General features: G+C 45.7%; 1 protein-coding gene across 2 annotated transcripts in view; it reads right to left on the bottom strand.

The window, feature by feature from the left end:
* The window catches only part of ARHGAP35 (Rho GTPase activating protein 35), a 113,866-nt gene extending 104,592 nt beyond the window's left edge, over positions 1–9,274 (bottom strand). For both annotated transcript variants that reach the window (XM_043899586.1, XM_043899585.1), the window contains exon 1: positions 8,465–9,274. The gene's annotated coding sequence lies outside the window, so the exon portion shown is untranslated. The remainder of the gene's footprint in view (positions 1–8,464) is intronic.
* Between the last annotated feature and the right edge of the window lie 10,484 nt (positions 9,275–19,758).

The following is a 19,758-nucleotide window of genomic DNA, read 5'->3' as shown; positions in this document are numbered from 1 at the left end:
TAAAATAACTGGAATCATACTGTTTATAGTTCTATATCCTGCTTTTTTCTCATACTTAACTTTATTTTGTGTGTACTTTCCCATGTCAAGAATTCTCCAAAATCATCTTTATGACTCCAGACTTTTCCATAAAGTTATAACATTTAGATTGTTTCTTTTTTTTCCCAATACACATCACTATAATTAACACATTCATATCAAATTTTGGTCCTCATCTCCAGTTCTTGGTCCATATAGATACCTATAACCAGACCAAGGACTGTATCTCTTGCCAAACTGCTTTCCAGAAAGTTTGCCCCAGTCTGCCTGTCTGACAGTCCCATCGCGAAGTCAGAGCAGTGACCATACCTATTTTAATTCCAAGTAAACAGAGACCCCAAAAATCTGAAATTATAACACAAATAGAAAATAGAAAAGATCTGTAAGCACTAGATGCTTCTGACACTTGTAATTTGTACGAGATCACTATTAACCCATTCATCATCAGGTATGCGACTTTGAACAAACCTGTAAAAGTTAAAAATATGATCCCAAAAAAAAAAAAAAAAAAATATGATCCCACACATTCACATTTGTGTATTAAAGTCTTGAGAAGTACCTTATAGATAGAGACTCTCAAACAGTTTTCAATTTATGAAGAACTGTGTGGGAGAAAATAAAATTAAAAAAGGAGAACTGAGTAGGGAAAAAAAAATATGTGAAAAAGAAAATTATGCCCTAGCATATGAAAAAGCGGTCTGTACAACATGTATGTGAGAAAATACATCTTCCTTGTATACACATCAAATTATAACTACTTTAGCTAAAGAGGCCATTTTTAAGCCTTTGTGGCTACTGACTAACACTAGGCATATGCCAACAGCCCACTCCCACAGCAGTCAGAGGCCCTTTTCCTCATTTATCAAAGGTTTCATCCACATTCTTCAACTGACTGACCAATCAGTGGAATAAATTTCCTTTATGTCAGCAGCATTAAAGTATTCAATGATATCAGTCCATTAAAAATAGTATTACAAAAGAGGTACCCACCAGTCTTCCACCTACAAACTTAATAAGCATTTTTGAAAAATAAAGACCTAGTGATACTCTTATTATTTTTTCTAGTGATACTTTCAATCACCAAGCATTTAGGTACACTATTCCCAGTGAAACAATTCCCTTGAAGTGAAAGCCACTCTGGCTGAAGATGCTGATTTCAAGAATCTAATAATCTTGTATTAATGCAGTGCTGACTTTCATTTGTACACAATCAATTTGTTACTGAACAAAGAATCCTTTTTAATTGCCCATGGCAATTAACAGTAATCATTTTCCTTTATCTTATTCTTAAGTAGTGCAGGCCGAAATAGATAAGGCTTGGTTTTGACCTTTCTATCTCTAAATGGACATAGGAAGAAGTACCATGCAACAAAAGTATTTTACACCTCAGGAGGCTACTAACTGTAGCTGGGAAACATTCTTGCACCCCAACATTGTTTAAGAACTTTTTGAATTGCAATTTTTAAAATAATATATTCTAGGGAGCTCCATACAAATAGGTCAAGGGGCAAAGCATATTTTATCTATACATTTCTAGCTGCCTAGAGAATTTTCTCAGAATAAAATCTCTCAATTAGGAGCTATTCAGACATGTTTCTATTTGCCAAAGAAAAGACAGATTTAAGGCCACTCCATAACCAAACATTTCTACCTTATTTCTGTTAGATAAATTTACTTACAGTTTTGCTACCTCAGGTGTGAATCCAGGTCAGAAATAAAAAGCTCAACTTCTTCAATACACTGACTACAAAGACAAGCTGGTACTTGTGGCTGTGGATTTCTTTTAAAATATTGGGATATGGAACCTGATGTGTGCTCAGTCTCTGAATATGAGAATCTTTCAGATTACTATGGGACCACCTCCGGAACAGCTAGAAATTAGTAAGAATAGTCTATTCAACATTTACTTCCCTCACCCCACCCCATATTACATATATAGTTAATTGTTTATAACTGACTACAATTCCTCAAGGAATTGAACTACAGCTTATTCTTATAGACCAGAGAGGCAAGGCAGTCTAATAAAATAAAAACAGATTTTAGAGTCAGACAGATATGGATTCATAACATGACCTTACCATATATTAGCTCATATATTAGTTGTGTAGCCCTGGTCAAGACATTTATGATACGTGTGCATGTGTGTGTGTATAGAGATTAAATGCTGACCAGGAAGGCATGTCAAAAATGTCGGGGAGATGTGTACACTATCCATAATGGCCATTTTTAGGCTTGAAACTCTTCAGTGGCAGGCATGCCCCTCCCCACCCGGCAAAAAAGTCTTTGGCACCAGCGTGGTTTCAGTCAGCAGTACTGAGGGCCTACTACATACAAGACATTTAGGTATGATGGGAAATAATGGAAACCAACTAGTATAATCCCTTCATTTTTCTCATGAAGAAACTGCAGCCCAGAAGTGAAATGACTTGGCCAAAGTCACACAGCTGGTAAGCGGCAGAGCCAGGGCTAGGACCTAGGTTTCTTCATCATCAATTCAACATTCTTTACCATAGGAAGCTGTCTCTCAATTATTCAAGTCTGATTACCAAGCACAAATATTACAATAGTGACTAGCAAGAGAAGAGTTTCCAAAAAAGAATGCAGGCACTAGGAAAGCAGAAACAGTCTGAAGTACCTATAGATGCATGATCAAACACCATAACTGCTGCAAATTTCATAAAATGACAATGTGTCCATTTCAATAAAGGAAGATAAAGCAGACAAGCAAGTCTGGCTACTTTTGACTAAAACAAATATTACTTTCCTGTGAGGATGCTTCATGGTTGGTTCTCTGCTAGTATATCAAATTAATGGCGTCTCTTAACACCAACAAAGCAAAGAAATGAAGATGATACTGACAGATACCAAATACTATTTTCAAGAACTCTTCATAGATGCAGTCTGATAAAGCATTGTATCAAAAATTAAATAGAAATAAGTTTTGGGGAAGATGAACATGAAAGATTTGTTTACATTTCTTAATACCAGCAATCCAAGTGCTATTCAAACCACTGCTATTTGAGAGCCTAGGTCAACAATGACTCAGCTTGAAAAATTTCATACTGTTTTTTAGGAGGTATATGGTTTTAGTTATGTAGTTAATACAATCTGAATGTTCCTTTCTCCCCAAATTATAAACTATCTTCATGTGAATGGCTGAAAAAGATGCAAGTGTTTATTTTATATCTGAAAAAGCACACAACAGAGATAATCCAATTCTTTTTACTGCATCCCACGGGGAAAGAGCCCCCCTGCCCCACCACTGCCTGGCCCATTCTGGGTTACAGGATTTGATGGGGGCAGGATGGGGTGGGTGGTGGTAGGGGGTTAACAGTAGTACCAAGAGGCCAATCCCAGTGTCCTGTCGTCTGTGATCAGAACAAGAATCTACAATTAGAGCCAGATGGCACACAAGACTTCAGGCTGGGAATGAGAAGCCCAGAAAGGTGAAGCATTTTGTCCAAGAGTCCATCTAATTAGGTTAGAGCCTAGACCAGGTCTCCTACCTGTATGCCCAATACTCTTTCAGCTATGACAGGAAGCCTTATCATGCCCCTTGCAAACTTTCCATTTCCCCAACTATAACTGAGGAGGTTAGACTAGGCACTGATCTTTAAACTGCTGTTTCAAAGCCAAAGGATTTCTGCTGGTCACTTTCCCTCTTCAAATGGAGACTCTCCAAGTTTATTTCACATAGTGTGAAAGAGAAATTTTAAGTGACTGAACTAGATGGTCAATGAACTGTCACAGGGACTCGGTATATTAACACAGTTTAGACTGTCAGTGGGTGAATGACAATAGTCAGAGCACATCACCACCGAGAGGCCCTATAAGAAAGAGGCCTAACACCTCTCAGAACACCACAGCAGATGGAGGAGGGGAAAGCAGACAAGACTAGAGGGAAACAACCAAGCTCACCTTTCAATCGCCAACTGTACTGGCCCAATGCATTTCCTCATTACATAAAGCCTGACCACACCTATGAGGCTATAGTTCACAGTCACCTATACAACCCTCACTCTCCCAAGACTGTCCTTTGTCAGAAAGTCACCATCAGGTTCATGGATATGCACATGGACAACTCTTTCTATGTGTCCAGTATCAAGAAGAATGACTTTTTGTGTGTGTGGCCACATGCCTCACAGCATATGAAATCTTATTTCCCCAACCAGGGATCTGCACCCCTCTGCAGTGGAAGTGCGGAATCCCAACCCCTGGACTGCCAGGGAATCCCAGAAATGACTATTTTCTGATCCTTTTATTGTCCTAAATCTTTGGCCTTTCATGGCAAGAAAAAAGAGGCAATAGATAAGGGAGGGGGGACGTAGCCAAAAGTAAAGGCTAGTATAAAAAATGAAGATAGAATTCTAATCAGGCCAGTAATACAAAGATTTTCTAAGGAGGGCAAGAGCCCTTGAAGACACATTACTAGGTTGAAAACAGTCATCTACTGCCTTCCCCTACTCCACACCCCACCCCCAACTGGCACATTAAATGTTCCAGAAGGCCAAGGCTACCACCTCAGATTTCTGCAGCACCCAATTCCATCATGAAAACAAATGCTGATACAGGGGTTGGAGCCACTGTCACCGTCAAAGAAATCTGACAATCTCTGGAACATCAGTTACCAGTCTCAGAAGAAAAACAGCTCTTTGTTCTTCTGTCTCCTCTCCTCCTATTATGTAAACTTAGGCTTTGGGCACGCAGAAACTTCCTATGCTGCCAGTGATGTGAAAACCCTGGAACACAAATTTAAGCAGTACTGCATACACAGTTGTTTTTGTTCTTAATTAGCTGTCACTTGCACATTAAGAATAAAAACCAAAACAACTATTTATACCAACATAGGCAACATAAAAACTCAAATAAATTCAGAGAATTCATCAGAATTCTTTTCATCAAATGAACAGAAATGAAGAAAAATGAACCAAAACCCTTGAATTCAATAATGGTGAAGACAAATGTCAAGGATAATTTACCAGATTCTGCTTGTCACAAAATTTAAAGTCCTGAGAACTTAGGCGCTAAAGGAGCCATAAGGATCTACTAGTCATTCCCTCTCACTGTCTCATATACAAATGCCCTAACGTTTGATGAGTCAGTGGTCTAATTCTGTAGATGACAACGAATGTTTTTTATTTCACATGTATTCATACAGAACTATTTCTAAATTTAAGTGGTGAAGTAAACGAAGCTTGATCATAGCTCAGTTAAGAAAGTCCTTCCAGTAAATGCTCCTTCACAGCTGGATGGCTGCTTTAATATGCAATTGCCCTAGGCCACAGGGGGAAAAAAAATCAGGCTTTCGATCTACTTAAGAAATAAAATAAATAAACCTAGAACATGCCAAAGGTTCCCTCTCCCAAGTTAAGGAAGGAAAAGGCTTGGACGGTTTTCTGTAAAACCACTGCTTCCTCTGAATGAATTTCCTATATTCCACCTCCAACAGATCATCACTGGCGAGAACAGCTCAGGGAAAGGTAGCAACGGTACATTTTTCAGGTAATAAACCAAAAACCCAATCACATCGGCCCGTTCCTGGCACTCATTTCTCTACCAAATCAGGGCAGTCAAAAGGCCTGGGAGGGTCAGGGCCCACCCACGTACTCCTGGTTCACCAACGAGTTCCCTCCTTCTCCCAAGCATGGAGCTACCTAGAGGAATTCAGCTTCTGCGGCTGGAAGCGCCTGCAATACCAGAGGGCAGAAATCTGAGTGACACTTGGCACTCTCTGTTTCAACAAACAACCGCAAAGAGCTTTCCAAAGCCAGGCCCTCACCATTTTGAAGACCAGGAAGCTGAATCCTTCCTGGGGCAGAGGTGAAAAAGAAACAAGCCCACCTTCCTCCAACCCTTTCCAAAGGTCACAGAGCAAACCAGAGGCCATCAATGAAGCCAAGCAAGACTGGCAGCTTCTGCAGACCCAGAACAGTAAACACCAAGTGTGGCCATAACCCCTATGGGGCTGGGGAGAAGTTGAGAACTGGCATTTCCCCAGCTAAAGGTGAAACAAAAATAGGACTTGTCAGCTGGAAAACACAAACAAACAAACACACTCCTAAGTTCTCCCAAAAGATGCTGGCTTGGAGGTGAAAGGGGGAGAGGGTACAACTATCTCTTTATGACAGCTGAGAGGAGGGAGGGAAAGTGAGAAAGAGAAGACAGACCTGTGAGCAGCTGCCTTCTCCTTTTCCAAAGGACACAAAACTGCAAAGCCTCAGGACTCAAAGGTGTGGAAGCAAAATGGGAGGGGGAAAGAAAAGTGGGGCAATGGAAAGAGAACTACCTCCACCATCACTATGCTTGGTAAAACGGGGGGAAATAGAGGCAACACTCCCCGACTTGAGAGAGCAGTAGTTAAATCAACCAACCCCAGCTATTTACCCAGATCTCACAGGATCCCTGGAGATAAAACCCTCAGAGTCAGAGTGCTGAGCAAATCTGTCATCTAAATGTGAACATAAGCAGCCTAGGCCCAACCCAGTCCCTTCCTCCCCAAAGCTATGAGATGGAGACTAGAGAAAGGCATACCTGAAGAAGTGAAGTAACCCAGTGAGGAATAGGCAGGTCAAGAGGGGAGTTGGGAGAAGCAAATCTGATAGGAACTACAAGGGAAGAGCAGCAGTCTAGCAAGATACAACAGGAAAGAAAAGATGAGGGAGAAAACCAGGCAATGAAGACCAGAACTGTGAGAGGGATCACAAAAGGGATGGAGACTCTAGCCAAGCTTCAAGAGGAAGCTGGGCTGCGGGGAGTGACAGGTAGGAAGGCTTAGGGAAACATCTCTACACTGAGCAGACCCGGAGGAAGGAGACTCAAAAAGGAGGTAAGAGGCAAGGCAAAAGGGGGAGGACCCATTCAAGAAAGGAGAGAGGATATTGAGGGCTGAATCAAAATGGGGTCGGGGAAGAAGATCGGGGGAAAACTTAGAATTGAGAGGCAACAGAGAGGCGAGGCAGTCACAAGATGACCAGAGTTAAAGAGGACCACTCCAAGAGGAGACAGCAGTAGGAAAATTAAAATGGGTCCAAAACATAGGTGGACAAGTGTGGACAGCTCCCAAAGGGGCAAAGCTGGGAGGAAAACATTAGAGAGGATGGGGTGGAATTGAACAAGTGCCAACAGCAGGTGCAAAAAGGATCTGGGGCAGGTGTGGGGTGCAGAATGGGAAGGGGGGTGATGGATCAAAGAGAAATTCCCAGTCTTTCAGTAAGGGCCAAAATGGAGAGGACAGGTCTTGGAGAAACAGGCTGCAAACAGGTCTTCAGCAAAGAAGAAACGAAGGGGAGACAGGGCAAAGGAAGCGTGAACAAATGAATGCAAAGGCTAAAGAGAGGGCCAATAAGGAGGTGGGGGAGAGAAGAAACCTCAACGGGGACTGCAGGGCGCCAGGCTGCGGCAAGGCTGAGTGAGGGAGAAAGGTCAGAGAACCTGACGGCAGGAACGAGAGAGCTGCAGGGTCAGAGAAGACGGTGGAGGCTGCTTCAAGGAAGGCCAAGTCAGAAAGCAAGGAGGGCACCGCAAGATCGGAGACTAGACGAGGGGCAGTGTGGGGAGGCAGAAGGGTCTGGAAGAGAGGCAAGGATCTGAACGGCAAGAAATGAAGCAAGATCGGAGGGGAGGAGGCTAGCATGGCGCGTCGGAGTCCAAGAGGGGGCAGGGGACTGCATCGAGATCGGCAGGGGTCAGAGTCCAGGGGTATCCCGTGGGGAGTGGGGCCGGAGGGAGGCGGCAGGTTTTGTCAGTGGGCAGTAGGGCCCAAGAAGGACGTGGAATTAAAAGGAGAAGACCTAGGAGCAGTAGTGTCAAGACGAAGAGGGTCTCGGATGAATCACCGAGGAGGTGGAACCGGGGGTCCTAGACGGACAGCTCCTGGGGGTGCAGCAGCGGAGGGAAACAGGACATGGTCAAAGAAAGGGACGGACCCAGGCTGGTGAAAGCGGAGAGAAGGCAGAAGGGTCACGAATCTGAACGTGGGGGTCCAGAATTCAGGGATGCGAAAGGGTCCCAAGAGCACTGCAGAGTCTAGGGGTGGGGGTGGGGGGCGAAGGGCATTACTGAGGGGCGGAAGAAAGAAGGTGGAGGCGCAGAATTGGGAGCAGAGTGGCTGAAGTCGGGGGGTGGGGGGAGCCGAGGCAGACACGGAGATCTCAATGGATTGGAGGGTGGCGGCAGAAGCGGCGACAGCAGGGCTGCGGCGGGCAGGGGCAAGTCCGAAGGGCAGGCGGGCCCCGGCGGGCCGGGCCGCAGCGCGAGGCGGTGGGGCCGGCGGGGCCCGGGGGGCTGGGGGGCCGCTCCCTCCCCTCCCCCTCCGGCTCCTCCATTGTTCGCAGGCTCCGGGCCCCGCCGTCTCCGCCTCCCCCTGGACCCCGCAGCGGGGCGGCGCCCGGCCTCGCCGCCCGGGCCCGCGAGCTCGCGCACTCACCAGCCGGGGGCCCTCAGCGCGGCCCTGGCCTTCGGGATCCCGGCAGGGGCGACGGCGGCCCCGGCGCCATGTTCTGCTGCTCCTAGTCCGGCGGCGGCTGAGGCGGTGGCGGCGGCGGCGGCGGCGGCAGCTCCGGCGGCGGGGGGCCGGGCGGACCCTCCCTCGCGGGCTCCCTCCTCCGCCTCCTCCACCTCCTCCTCCCGCCGCTCCGCTGCTCTCCCTCGGGGCGGGGGGGCGGGGAGGGGAAGGGGGGAGGGGCGGGAACCAGGGGGAGGGCGGACCAGCCTCGCTCGCTCGCTCCCTCCCTCCCTCGCAATGGCGGCGGCGGCGGCGGCGGCGGCGGCGGCGGCGGCGCCTCCTTCCTGCGGCCGCCGCTCCCGCGCGCGCTCCCCCTCGCTACTGCGCGTGCGTGGCGCGGGGACCGTTGCAGGGGGATAACGGCCCCTGTAACGCGCGCCGCGAGGATCTAACCGGCGCGTGGCGGAGAGAAGCAAGAGCGCGTGCGCGCCCAAGGGACTCACTGCCACCGCAGCGGCCGCGTCCAGGGAACGGGCGCGGAGGGCGCAGTGAGCGTGCGCTCTCCCCCAACCCCGCCACCACAAAAAAAAAAAAAAAAAATTGCCGCTAATGCGGTGGCTGCAGCGCCAGACAGAGCCCGAGAAGACCCGCGACGGGGCAGAGGCCTGGGGTGGGCAAGCGCGCGTGCGCGGGAGGGGCTGCTAGCCGCTGCGGCTATTCGCGCGAGGCGGAGGGAGTGGTCCTCAGGAGGCGCGCGCACCCCTGCGCGCAGGAGAAGCAGCCAAAACCCTTCTCGCGCCGGCTCTTGGAGAAAGCGGGAGGGGAGAGGCATGGCCGGGCTTTGGGGGCGGGGGCGAAGGGCGCGATCCCGCTCGCGCGGGACCTGACCAACCAATGAGAGGCAAGGGGAGGTGGGTTTGCCGCGCGAGCGCAGCCCCCGGGATAACGGAGGAGGAGAGAAGGAGCGACGTAACGTGGGGCGGTGGGGCGGTAGGGCGGGGCCGAGGAGGAGGGAGCGCACCCAGTGGGGAGTTGATTGGGGGACACGGGGAGGCGTGGCCCGCCTCAGCCCAATAGGAGCCTCGAAATTCGTCGTTCCGGAAGAAGGGGCGGGGCTGCGAAGCGCGTGCTCTTTTCCCTGGCAGCGAAGAAAATCTGCAGGCAACGCGCGCATTATTACAAATTGCTTTGGGTTCCGTGATCGCCAAATCTCGGGAGACGGGAGAGGGCCTGGTCCCGCATACAGCCCTGGCCTCCAAGTCAGCATTGTGCCAATGACTGCAAATCAAATGTCAGTTTGGGCGCCCAGAGGGGAAATAGTAATGATGGGAAGGGGCACCGCTGTAACCCCTGAGTTCCTTCCTCTGAACTGAAGAGGGGTTCCTCTGGGAGCCCTCCGGAAGTACGGATCGTGGAAGATGAGTGTTCTGGGAACCCAGTCAATATTTAAGGAATGCATGAAGAAAAGCTATGTTTCTTATTGCATTTTTCGTTTCTTTACTCAGTCTCTTCAACTTAAGAGTAGAATGATAATCTTATCTGCTAGTAAGATTTGTTGGGAGAATTAAATGAATTCTATTTGTAAAGCGCTGAAAATCATGCCTTGCTCTATAAACGCTGATAAATAAAATTACATGCGTTCAAATTTTGTTTTTTGGTGGGGTTTTTTTTTTTTTTTTTGGAGGTCTTACTGCTTTTTAAAAATTGAAGTATAGTTGATTTACAGTGTTGTGCTAGATGCGCTCAAATTTTAAAGCATCCCACTAAATAAAGATTTTCTGATTATTGAAAGTTTGTTTTTTAGCATTGTGGGCAAAACAAATCCAGTGTCTGGGCCAGATTGTCTTTACATGTTACTGCAAGCCCTGATTTGTAAGAGATTTTGAGATCTATCACTTGAGAACACCAGAAAAACCTGGGGAGAAGGGACATTGGATTCCCCTACCTCAAATTAATATGTGTTTATAACTCCAATGCAGTGTTCTAGGTCCTTTGAATATTGGGAAATGTTTGAACTGGCAGCACCTAGGTAACAGAGAAGCCTGGGCTCACTCTGGATCCAGATGCTCCTCTCCCCTTCTTTTGGAGCCCATCAACTTTGCCTTATTCAAGTCTCGCTTGAGGTCACTTCCTCTGGGTGGCCTCCCAGATTTGACCTGACCCCTCATACTTTATAAAAATGGGCACTTTATGTTGGCAACATTCTAAAGCACTTCAAACATATTAACTCACTTAATCCTCACACCTTACAAGTAGGTTGGGGTTGTTATTATTCTACTAAACTTAGGCACAGAGAGGTTACACAGCTAGTGAGTGGCAAATGTGAGATTTAAACTCAGACAACAGGGGTCAGATAGTCACACACTTGGTTCTTTTTTTTTTTTTTTTTTTCACTTGGTTCTTTTTCATAGCACTCCATCAGGGGTTGAAGTTCTGTATTGGCATCACCATATTATATGGGAACCCTTAGAAGCCAGGAACTCTGGCTAGATCCTCAGTCTGAAAAATGACCCACACTAAATACTTGCTAATGAATAAATGAATGAATCCAATGGTGAACAAAGGGAATGATGGCTGGCACTGAGGGCATGATAGCCAAGACACAATCCTTGTTTTATAACTAACTCTAATCCTCTTTCAGATACTAGTTCAGATGTCCCCTCTTCCAAGAGGCCCTCCCACAGACTGTTTCCAAATTGGGAGAGGAGTAGTCAAGGCTGTATATTGTCACCCTGATTATTTAACTTATATGCAGAATACATCATGCGAAATGCCGGCTGGATGAAGGACAAGCTTGAATCAGGGTTGGCAGGAGAAATATGAATAACCTCAGATATTCAGATGATACCACCCTTATGGCAGAAAGCGAAGAGGAACTGAAGAATCTCTTGATGAAAGTGAAAGAGGAGAGTGGAAAAAACTGGCTTGAAACTCAACATTCAAAAAACTAAGATCATGACATCAGGTCACATCACTTCATGGCAAATAGACGGGGAAACACTGGAAGAGAGAGACTTTATTTTCTTGGGCTCTGAAATCACTGCAGATGGTGACCACAGCCGTGAAATTAAAAGACGCTTGCTCCTTGGAAGAAAAGCTATGACAAACCTGGATAGCATATTAAAAAGCAGAGACATTGGAGAAGGAAATGGCAACCCACTCCAGTACTCTTGGCTGGAGAATCCCTTGGACAGAGAAGCCTGGTGGGCTACAGTCCATGGGGTCACAGAGTCAGCCACAACTGAATGGCTGACACATACACAAAGTTGAGGAGATACTTGATGGTGCAAGGGTACACTTAATCTACTCTCCCATCTCCTGCAGGAAGCAGGATGGGGCAGGCAGCACCTGGGAGGCAGGCTGGCTCGCCCCTGCCCCATCCCTCCTGGAAGTCTTCGGGCCCCAGTGCCTGCAACAACTGGCCTTGGGCAAATAAAAGACTAAGTTTTTTACTGAAGAAAAAAAAAAGCAGAGATATTACTTTGCCAACAAAGGTCCGTCTAGTCAAAGCTATGGTTTTTCCAGTAGTCATGTATGGATGTGCAAGTTGGACCATAAAGAAAGCCAAGTCCCGAAGAATTGATGCTTTTGAACTGTGGTGTTGGAGAAGTCTCTTGAGAGTCCCTTGGACTGCAAGGAGATCAAACCAGTCAATCCTAGAGGAAATTAGTCTTGAATATTCATTGGAATGACTGACGCTGAAGCTCCAATACTTTGGCCACGTGATGTGAAGAATTGACTCATTAGAAAAGACCCTCATGCTGGGAAAGATTGAAGGCAGGAGGAGAAGGGGATGACAGAGGATCAGATGGTTGGGTGGCATCACCTACACGATGGACATGAGTTTGAGCAATCTCCGGGAGTTGGCAATGGACAGGGCAAACCAGCATGCTGTAGTCCATTGGGTCGCAAAGAGTCAGACATGACTGAGCAACTGAACTAGGCTTCCACAGCACCTTTGGGTCCTCCAACCAAGCCCTGACCACCCTGGGTTTCCCATATATTGATAGGTCTTTCCCACCAGACTGTGAGCCCCATGAGGACCGGACTCAGTTGAGGCTGTCTCAATTGACGCTACTGTTCCTAGCACCTGTCCAGGCACAAGGCAAGGGCTCAGGCAGTGTTTCCCTGGATGAACGAAGGGAACCATCAAGGAGGGCCTTCCCAGCTCTGCATTTCTTTCCAGTGCACGAGAGAGCTGGTGTTAGCTGAGCAAGCCAACCACCGGAAGCAGGTTTCCCTGGGGGCAGCCGCCTCCCGCGCACCCAGCTAACCTCCACTGCAGGATAAATAGATAAGCAAGAAAACAATTAGCTGACAGAGAGAGGTGCCGACTGTCAAGTTGTCAAAATGTCCCCAGCATGGCCCTAGAGGCCCAAATAGCTGGGACTGGATTTCCCACTAATTGTGGAGCTGGAGTAGGTCAGAAGAAGGACCCGAGAATCTAGATCCGCATTCAGGAGATGCACAGATAGAAAAGTCTGCAAAAGAGTTTTACGCAGAGGGAGTAAATGCTAGGGCATATTCTCTCTCCATTCCTCCCAGTCTGAAAGAATCAAAGGGTGGGGACCAGGTCTCAGATTGACCAAAGAGTCAGTGAGCTCACAGCGCCGCCTACAAACCGAACTGGGGAAGCTACAGCTAGCTGATGCTTCTGGGGATGTCCGAGAGGGGTGAACTCTTCTGCCATTGGCCGGAAGAGCAGCCAATAACGAATAAGGAACAGGAAGCGGGGATGCATGGATTCACTGCAAAATCCCAGCATGGTGGGTACCAGAAAAACGTCTGATGGAAAGGTCGATGATGAACCTCCCAATTTCCATCAGCTTTACAATGGAGGGAATTCCCTGGCGCTCTCAATCCCTGATAAGGGGACTAAGATCCCACAAGCCGTTCCGCTGGACCAAAAAAATAAAATAAAATAAATTTCTAAAACAAAAAAATAAATTTAAAAAGAGACAGATCCTGGACTTTCCTGTCAGTCCAGTGGTTAAGACTCCAGGCTTCCACTACAGGGGGCGCTGGTTCGATCCCTGGTCAGAGAACTAAGATACCACATGCCACACAGTGTGGCCAAAAAATAGAAAGAAAGAAAAGATTGATCGTATTTTTTTCTTTTTAAAAAGTCTTTCTCTTTTAATTAATTAATTTATTTATTTTAGTCCTGAGGCGTGGCATGTTCCAGACCAGCGCACCCTGCAGGGAAAGTCCTGATAGGTCCTGTATTTTTAAATGGAAATATAACACACATGGAACAACAGACTGGTTCCAAATAGGAAAAGGAGTACGTCAAGGCTGTATATTGTCACCTTGCTTATTTAACTTATATTCGGAGTACATCATGAGAAGTGCTGGGCTGGATGAAGCACAAGCTGGAATCAAGATTGCCGGGAGAATATCAATAACCTTAGATATGCAGATGATACCACCCTTATGGCAGAAAGTGAAGAAGAACTAAAGAGCCTCTTGATGAAAGTGAAAGAGCAGAGTGAAAAAGTTGGCTTAAAGCTCAACATTCAGAAAACTAAGATCATGGCATCCAGTCCCCATCACTTTATGGCAAATAGAGGGGGAAACAGTGGAAACAGTGTCAGACTTTATTTTTTTGGGCTCCAAAATCACTGCAGATGGTGATTGCAGCCCTGAAATTAAAAGACGCTTACTCCTTGGCAGGAAAGTTATGACCAACTTAGACAGCATATTGAAAAGCATAGACATTACTTTGTCAACAAAAGTCCATCTAGTCAAGACTATGGTTTTTCCAGTGGTCATGTATGGATGTGAGAGTTGGACTGTTAAAGAAAACTGAGGGCTGAAGAATTGATGCTTTCGAACTGTGGTGTTGGAGAAGACTCTTGAGAGTCCCTTGGACTGCGAGGAGATCCAACCAGTCCATCCTAAAGGAGATCAGTCCTGGGTGTTCATTGGAAGGACTGATGTTGAAGCTGAAACTCCAATACTTTGTCCACCTGATGTGGAGAGCTGACTCATTTGAAAAGACCCTGATGTTGGAAAAGATTGAAGGCAGGAGGAGAAGGGGATGACAAAGGATCAGATGGTTGGATGGTATCACTAACTCAATGGACATGAGTTTGGGTAAACTCCTGGAGTTGGTGATGGACAGGGAATCCTGGCCTGCTGCAGTTCATGGGGTTGCAGAGTCGGACACGACTGAGCAACTGAACTGAACTGATAACACGCATACTAAGAAGAACACAAATCACAAGTGTACAGTTCAATGAGTATTTCAAAAGAACACGCCCCTGTAGCCAGCACCCAGGTAAAAAAAAAACAGAATATGACCAGTCTCTGAGAAGACCTCCCTCCGTGTCCTTCTCCAGTCATTGATTTCTATGCCTTTTTTAATTTTGCCTGTTTTAATATTTTACATAAATGGAATTAAGTGACCTCTTTTGATCAACGTAGTTTGTTGGATTCACCCATATGATTTTAAATAAATGGAGACTGCTCATTCTTGGTGCTGTGTAGCATGCCACAGAATGAAGGCTCCAGTATGTATTTGCTTCCCCGGTGGCTCAGCTAGTAGAGAATCCACCTGCCAGTGCAGGAGACACAAGAGACATGGGTTCAAACCCTGGGTCAGGAAGATCTCCTGGAGAGGGAAATGGCAACCCACTCCAGTATTCTTGACTGGAAAATTCCATGGGCAGAGGTGCCTGGCAGGCCATACAGTCCATGGGGTCGCAGAGTCAGACATGACTGAGTGTGAGCACGTGCATGTGTGTGCGTGTGCACGCACACACACATACACACAAAATGTATTTACTCATCCTATTGTTGATGAGTAGTTTCCACTTTTTGGCTATTATGAATAGGGCTACTATGGACAGTCTAGAACATATCTTTTGGTAAATATGTGTACTCGTTCCTGCTAGGTATGTACCAAAGTATGGAATTGCTAGTCACTAGGTGTACATGAGTACTCCAACCAGTTTCCCAAAGTGGATGTTATTTATATTCCTAGAGACATTTAGAAAAATTTCAGCTGCTCCATGTTTTCCCAAACACTTGATATTGTCCAATCTTTTTTAATGTTGGCCATTCTAATTGGCAGTGTAGCGGTATCTCGTTGTGATCTTAATTTGTCTTTCCCCAGTGATTAATGAGGTTGAACATCATTTCATATATACATGAACCTTCTGAATAGCAGCTTTTATGAAATGCTGTTAAAAATCTTTGCCCATTTTCTGTTGCTATATACTCTTAATTATTTTTAATACCTAATAATACATGAATTTCTCATCCTTGAAAAAAATACTCCAGCTAAGATGGAGTCTCCTTGGACAACCCAACCCCATCCTCTTGCCTCTCCCAAAATGTGGTTTCTTCTAGACTTCTCTATATATTTGCCTGAATGCAAATATTTTGTGGTGATTGCATATGTACTAGCTGACTTTCCCTCATCAATGTGCATTTTGTCTCTTCCCAATTTTTCTCTATGACAAGCATGTTGTAATGGGATCGAAAGGAGAGGATCCTTCTGGTTCTAAAGAGGAAGTGCTGGGACTGGCCCTTTCTGTCTATAGCTATAGAAAATAGATAGGGACTTCCCAGGCAGCCCAGTGGTTAAACCTGCATGCTTCCACTGCAGGGGGTGCAGGTTCAATCCCTGGCCGGGGAACTAAGATATCAGATACTGTGAAGTGCAGTCGAAGAAAAAAAAAAAGATTAAAAAATAGAATATAGATATATATTCTAGACAGATTTCTGTCTATATTTATAGAATACATGGATATATTGTTAGATATCTGTTATATATATTGCAATACAAATGTATATATATAGTTATGTGCTTGTGCTTAATCACTCAGTTGCGTCCGGCTCTTTGCAACCCCATGGCCTGTAGCCCACCAGGCCCCTCTGTCCATAGGATTTTCCAGGCAAGAATACTGGAGCAGGTTACCATTTCCTTCTCCAGGGGATCTTCCTTACCCAGGGATTGAACCCAAGTCCCCAGTGTCTTCTGCATTGCAGGTGGATTCTTTACCGACTGAGCCATCAGGGAAGCCCCCATATATTGTTTTATATACATATATATGTATACATATGCATACATATACATGTGTGTATATGTATATATACATGTATATGTGTATATACATGCATACGTATACATATGTATATATACGTGTATGTATACATACATATACACACATATAGATATAGATAGACTCACACTGCAAATAACCCGAGCCATGAGATTCTTGAGAGCAGAGACAAAGTCTGTTCCCTGCTTGCACACTCTACCTGACTTTGTCCCTAACACCTCATCCGGACCAGGTGCTTCTACTTGAAGCAGTTGTGGTAGCTGGGCCTCCAAGACGGACCCCACTGATTCTCACTTGTATTCAGGTCCCCTTTTACATTGGATAGGGCAGTTCCATGTACTGATAAGATATTGTGGGACTTTGAAGCCAGGTCATAAAAAATAGGGCAGCTATTGACCTGCCTCTTCTTGACTCATTCACTCTGGGGGAAAACGACTGTCACGTGAGGACACTCACGTGTCCTAGTGGAGAGGGCCACTCGGTGAGGAACTGAGGCCTCCTGACAGCAGCCAGCGTCAATCAGCCAACACTGTTAGGGAGCCCCTGGGAGGGAGGTCCTTCAGCTCCAGTTGAGTCTTCAAATGACTGCATTCCCAGTTGACATCTGACTGCAACCTTGGGAGAGACACCGCCCGGAATCACCTAGGTAAGGAGCTTCCAAATTCCCAATCCACGGAAGATAAGAAATATGCATCATTGTTTGCTCAGCAATTTGTTGTTTATTTGCATATGTCATTTAAGTCTATTGCATATTGTCATTTAAGTCTATATGCATAAGTCTATTACATATGTCTATTTCCTCTGCTAGACCATGAATGCTGTTGGGGTGGGGACAGTGTCTGTTTTCTTTTCTTTCACTTTTTTTATTATGGAAATTTCCAAGCATAAAGTTTGAAAGCTTTACACAGTTCAGTTCAGTCGCTCAGTCGTGTCTGACTCTTTGCGACCCCATGAACAGCAGCACGCCAGGCCTCCCTGTCCATCACCAACTCCCGGAGTCCACCCAAACCCATGTCCATTGTGTCGGTGATGCCATCCAACTATCTCATCCTCTGTCGTCCCCTTCTCCTCTGCCCTCAATCTTTCCCAGCATCAGGGTCTTTTCAAATGAGTCATCTCTCCACATCAGGTGGCCAAAGTATTGGAGTTTCAGTTTCAACATCAGTCCTTCCAATGAACACCCAGGACTGATCTCCTTTAGGATGGACTGGTTGGATCTCCTTGCAGTCCAAGCGACTCTCAAGAGTCTTCTCCAACACCACAGTTCAAAAGCATCAATTCTTCGGTGCTCAGCTTTCTTTATAGTCCAACTCTCACATCCATACATGACTACTGGAAAAACCATAGCCTTGACTACACGGACCTTTGTTGGCAAAGTAATGTCTCTGCTTTTCAATATCCTGTCTAGGTTGGCCATAACTTTCCTTCCAAAGAGCTTTACACAGTGTATACCCATATACTCAGTGTCTAGAGTCTATAATTTTGGTTGATTTATTTTTCACCTCTCTATCCTTTAATCTATCCACTAATCTAACTTCTTTTTCTGACATATTTTAAGGTTAATTGCATGGACTTTCCTGACTGTCCAGTGGTTAAGAATCTGCACTTGCACTGCAGGGATCTATGGTTCCAATTCCTGGTCTGAGAACTAAGATCCCATATGCTGTGCAGCACAGCCAAAACACAAAAAACGAAACAGTATGCATATCATCAACTAGGGTTCCATTATTTTGACTTATTTTGTTCAGGTAAAAAAGATTTTGGGGTGGGGGCACAGTCCATGGATACCCCTTAGGTAAATTTTATGTAAGGTGAAATGCACAAATTCTGTGTATTGTTTGTTGATTTTTGACGTGTATCTACATCTATGTAACTAAAACCTCTTTCAAGATATAGAATATTACTATGCCAAATCCAGCATAACCCTTGCCTCCTAGCCCCCTGTCCACGGAGATAATCACTGCTCCTGTGTTTACATCATAGATCAGTTTTACCAACTTTCGTCTTCATGGTCATTCAAACAAATTACATACTAACTACTCATTCCTGTAAAACTTCTTTTACTTAGCCTTAAGGGTGTCTGTTTCCTTGATTCCTATTCATTCATTCATTCATTCAGGAAACTTGTCAAACACCAGACTTGTGCCAGGCACTTAGCTGAGTGCTAGAGATCAGGGCTGGGACCAAGGGGAGGCAAGCCAGCTGCTCACTTTCAGGCTCTTGCAAGGACTGGGTCAACATCTAAGAGTGGGTGCCTTTTAAAATTTTGCACCCTGGGCACATTGCTTACTTTATCCTGGTCCCAACCCTGTAGGAGATAGAGGAGTGCAAGAACTGAAAATGTCTCTTACCTCTTTTTGCCCCTACAGTTATTCAACACCTATGTGTTAGTTCTTCTGCTAATACTACACTTTTAATTTACATCCAGGATATGTTTTGTTTTTATTATGGCAAGTCTGCCCTCAGTAGCAATACCTTTATCGAGTGCTTACTGTGTGCCACCGTGTTCTAGTAAGGGGTCCCCAATAGCCAAGCCGTGTAAGAAGACAGGTATACCTGTGAAAAGGAAGCAAGAAGACCCCTATTACCTGATGGAAGCAGTGAACATTCATGATTTTAACTCATATTTATCGAGCGCTGACCATGTATCGAGCACTATGCTAAGTACTTGGGAAACTGGCCGAAGCTTTAAAACCACCCCACTGAGGTGATCCCTTGATCACTTCTCTTTAACAGATGAATAAATTGAGTTAAGAGGTGAAATTGCTCGCCCAAAGTCAGAGCTAGGGAATGCGACGGCAGGATTTGCACAGTTCTGACTTCCAAATTGATGCTGTTAAACCACTGTCTGTCTCCCAGAGAAAACACTCAACACATTTTAAACAGAGCACTAGGTAAGCACGTAAACATAATTACATTTCCCAACGCAGTTTTTTATTTAAAACTGTTATTCCCAGCATGTCCTTCTCGCCTAGGCTGGGAGGTGGAGGGAGGGCTGACGGAACTACTTTTCCCAGGATGCAACGCTCCTGGCTGTCAAGCATGTCGGGAACTGTAGTCCTCCAAGGAGATAATAACCCATGGCTCCCAAAATGCATTTGGAGACTGAACCTTGCCGTAGGAAAAGCCCAGTCGCGCGGCATGCTGGGAAGCGGGACCGGCTCTTTTCCTGGTTTGTCTCCCGGACGAGCGAGCCTATTTTTTTTT

Source organism: Cervus elaphus, chromosome 4, assembly GCF_910594005.1.
Source record: "Cervus elaphus chromosome 4, mCerEla1.1, whole genome shotgun sequence".
Lineage (NCBI taxonomy): Eukaryota > Metazoa > Chordata > Mammalia > Artiodactyla > Cervidae > Cervus > Cervus elaphus.
This window is presented reverse-complemented; position numbering and strand designations above follow the sequence as displayed.